This window comes from Lampetra fluviatilis, chromosome 8 (assembly GCF_964198595.1).
Source record: "Lampetra fluviatilis chromosome 8, kcLamFluv1.1, whole genome shotgun sequence".
Lineage (NCBI taxonomy): Eukaryota > Metazoa > Chordata > Hyperoartia > Petromyzontiformes > Petromyzontidae > Lampetra > Lampetra fluviatilis.
In genome coordinates this window covers 1,792,384-1,797,151 of record NC_136282.1, presented here as the reverse complement: position 1 = coordinate 1,797,151, position 4,768 = coordinate 1,792,384, and positions in this window count along the sequence as shown.

Sequence of the window (4,768 nt, the reverse complement as noted above, 5' to 3'; positions counted from 1 at the left end):
GACGAGCGCATTGTGCAGCGGGGGGGGGGGTTCATGATGCCCTCTCCCTCCGCCTAGCGGAGAATTCTGTTGACGCAACCCCCCCCCCTAGACTTCCACTGATATGGTACAGCCCAGCCCCAGCAGTATAAATAAGGAGACGCCCCCCAATGCTGGCAGTGGCGTAAGTCCGGTAGGGGCTTTGCATTATGGAGTTGCCGCGCCGGGAGATAGAGTCGAACCAGCAACCTCTGCGGTGGGTCCAGTTTATAAAATAAATTCCATCTTTTCTCAGTTATGCGCGCGCGGAAAACTGATAAGTAATTTATTTGATTTTTTTTAACATGCGGTTTAATACCGGGAATGCAAAAAAATTATAGCACAATCAGTGTAACGAACTCGTATCTTAAAGGAAGAATGGTCATCGCCGATATACGTCTGGCAGTTCAGCATTACGTCAACCAAGCCTGACTGCCGATGAGACCATGGTGACATCGGTCCAGGGTTTTGTTTGAGCTGAACTAATTTCAATTAAATGATGCACTCCCAGAAAGTAATGTGGCTAATGGGAAGGTAAAGCCATGTGGAGTCGTATTTGCTTAGTTATTGTCTGCCAAATGGTATTGAATAACAAGGCAGTCTTTGTATAAAACGTAATTTTCCAATGACACTGCTTTAGGTCGGGCGGTGGTGGCGATACGTGGCCTGTAATCTATCACGAGAGGCGAGGATTGGTGCATCAGACAGGTGAAACGCCTTTCCCGTGGGCATCGATGAGGTTGCCGTTCCCTGGCTCGCCAAGAGAAGTCTACAGAAAATGTGGATTCCACCCAGGGCCGGATTCAGATTGTGTAGGCCCCTGGGCTTCAGGTACTGTGAGGCCCCCAGTAATATTTTCAAAAGGAATACAAAGTTAAAGAAAAAAAATTCATTTTTACAAGGCTAGCAACAAATAAAATTCAGCATTCACAAATAATATCTAGAGGCCCTCCAGCTGGTGGGAGGTCCCTGGGCTGCAGCCCCTAAAGCCCGTGCCTTGATCCGGCCCTGATTCCACCTGGTACCGTCTCTTTGGGATATAATGTTTCCTCCTCACTCCACGTGGGTTTTATCCGGGTGCTCCGGTTTCCTCCCCAAATAAAAAAACTCATTAAAAGGCTGATAATTCTGTGCGGCGCTTTAAAAGTTGTAATTAAAAGACAATAAGGAATGGGCGCATGTACTTTACCGCGTGTTTAATTCCTTTCGCACCGTACGTAGCCAATCGTGCTAACCGGTGGTGTGGGGTTAGGACAACAAACTAAAAAAAATTTCTAAAGCAATGCGTTTTCAATTCAGATGTGAAAGTGCATACCTCCAGAGGCTTCCTAATATTGGAAGGAAGAGCGTTCCAGACAGCCGCAGAAGCGCATCTGAAAGCACGCGATATAATGACCGTCTTTGTTCGATGGCGAGCCAAAAGCCGCTGCGAGGATGACCAGAGTGTGCGTGATGGTTTATGCTCCTTGACAATATCAGCAAGGTATTGGTGGTTCATTTGTGGCGAGCACTTTGTGTAATGAAGAAGGGCCATTTCTCAAACCGTCGCCAAAACCTCACTGACGAATCTGAGTTGATTCGTTAATTATGTGTTATGATGTGGACCTATCGGCACGTCACCTTGCCCTCTAACCTAACACCGGCGCTCCATCGTCCTCGCATCTTGTTGTCTGTCCGGGTTGTACATGAACACTTTGGACATTGGAATCTGTTTGGGTGGCAGAAATTGATTTGCGCAGAACTTTGAGAGGACACTACTGCACGGTTTTAATAGACTTTAATTTAGCTGTACTCTGGCCAGTGGTTGCAAAAAGGTGGCAAGGAGCCCGCTTGTGCCCTCTCGCCACTCGGTGGCGCCTTCCCTCGCTCTCTCTCGACACTCGGCGACGATCCCACGGAGCTGCCGGCTCCTCCCACACACACCCACCTGTTTCTTTAGATATCTCGGCCAAGTTGCCCACAAACTTTTACAGATCTTGGGTTCGGCGTTGTTGTGTGGCAAGTTTTGTGTTGATTTACCTTGAGCTTTTTTTATCATTTTGTGTGAGAACATGGCAGGTGCTTTCTGGACAGATGGACCGAAACATCCCGGCTCTTGTGACACGTAGACTAACGGCTCCTTTAACAACAGGAATTAAACAAATACAGGACCGAAATAATGTTAAAATACGAATGAGAATTAACACCTGTACGGTTACATCGCGTGCATATGTGTCGTTAAACCCGCCACCACCCGACATAGCCAGTTAGTAAGGTTTGTCACGTAAACAGAACATGCCAATTCGCTACTAGTGCAATGACTTGAGATGGCACTTTATTGAAGACACGTTCACTTGACATCAGGCGGAGATCCCACTGCAACAGCCCAGAGTCTCCCATGCATCTCCCTTATATATCAATCGAGGCCACGTCCCCCCTTGACGCTCGCTCTACCGGCAGACTCCACCGTCGTCTTTCGTCACCTGACCACGCTCCCTTCTCGAACATTCCTGTAGCCACCAGTCCCTTCGCACTCACAACTGATACCCATGTCATTACCTCCCGTGCCCACTAGTGCATTCGCACTGTAGGCTGACTTCCCTATCATTACCTCCCGTGGCCACTAGTCCCCTCACACTGCATGCAGGCACACTTGTGTGTCTGAGAATAAACCAACAACATATACTGTTGGAGTACGACGTTTCGCCAATAATTACAACTAGTATAATCAGACGACAGCCATATATGTGGAGACATACTCCTGTTTTGTTCTTAAATAGAGGGATAAATTTGATGTCATCACTTGTGAACTAATCAAATGCGAATGCCATGGGTGTAATAAATGAATGCCTATAAATTGCAATGGGTTCAATTACCTGTTGGGGTATTCGTATGGTAATAAGCGAACATTATGCATGTTCTATTTACGTGACAAACCTTACTAATTGGCTGTGGCGGGTGGTGGTGGGTTTAACGCAATCTAACCCAAAAACATCTGGAGAATATTGGTCCCGAAACCTACGCGTTAAACCTGTACAGTAATATAATTTTAAATACCACATGTTTAGAAGATTGTAATACAGTTCTGTACGCTACTGGCCACGGTTTGCATATTTATTCCAACAATATATACCTTATCCATTTCAATAATATAAATATTAATCTTTAAAATGTGATACATTTTATGAGACTGAATCAAATATCTTTATGTAATATGCTTTATCATATCGTGTATATTATTTGCATGTTGAGTTTTTACAATGAGTATAAAGTCGCATCTCCTCATGGCTTCTCCAAAGTTTTTTCAATAAAAATTTAAGAGTAATACTGTTTTAAATTACTACCGTCTGTTTGAATCCATACACAACTAATTTCCTACTACTTATACACGAAATAGTGACTAGTACTGGGGTGTGGCTGATGGGATATGTAAAAAAATAAGTGTGGATTGACATATCTGTGAAGGCGGTGAATTGTTTTATGTATTAGTATCCACAAGGTCGCTAATTATTATCTTGCTTTATGCATTAGTATTGCTGCTATAGATACGAATTATTACACAAAATATAGACTGCAGCTTAGAATGTTCTCGAGTCAAGTTATACAAAGTAATTTTTTTCTAGATTATAAAAACTATAATATTCCCAATGGAAATTGATGCAGTCATCCAAGCTCTTATGCAAACAAAGTTCTAAATAAAACAGCATTTAAACATACCGTTATAAAAAAATACATTTACCAAACTGAAAAAAAAACTGCATCAAGATTATATTAAAAGTCTATGGTAAACATTTGAAGAATTAAGAGGGCTTGCACCGACATGCATTCGTGACCAATATAATCTTCGCGGCACGGTTTCGCAACCTACGGGCCTTCAATCATGGCATTCTCTGCATCCCGTGGCCGCGTCTTTGACCCAAGGACGACCCACCGTATATATTATTGTGCCATGGCTCCCCGCCTATGGAATGCGCTCCTTAGATTGAATACAATTGAATTCCAACAGCTGTGACTGCCCATAGTATGTACAAGAAATTCTGGCAACGCATCACTCCCTGACCGTTTAGTTCTCCATATATGTGTAGTCTGAGTTTCCTGAAAAAGAAAAACACAACTTAACTGAGCACATGAGGGCATTGCCATGGCCTTTTACTATCATAATACCTATCGGCCCAGCTCATTTTCCTGCCAGCAATTTAGTCAACAGGAAGTGGCTATAATGTGCTCGATTAGATAGTGTTCAAAAAAATAATAAGAACGATCTCTTATCAGGTGCCATTTTGTAGGTGGACCTTTCGCGCCTATATGAGTCGTGTCGCCGGGCGCCAACACTCGCGCAAGCCTGGCATGGACAGCACAGTCGGCGACATTTCATCATTCTGAAGATTATCGGTAATTAACACAGTAATAAAATAAGTTGACTTTATGTTCAGAACTACTACAAATTATATGTGCTTAATGTACTACCCTTCTACATGTGTAAGTCCATGCTAGCTATGTTTCTTGTATATTGGTTGATATTTTACTGACTATAAGTGAGAATAAATTTAAATATTACCAAGATAAGGTCAAAACGTAACTTAACGCTATTGTTGGTTTTCGTACAACGAATTTCACTCAAACTCGGTTTTTAAATTAGAACATGCCCTGTGTGTAAGAATAACATGACATTTTCCTGATTATATTTCCGGTATTTTTTTGTTATATATTAACTTAAACAATTCGTTTATTGAGGGCATTAAGTCAAGACAAAGGTCTCACCCAGCAAACT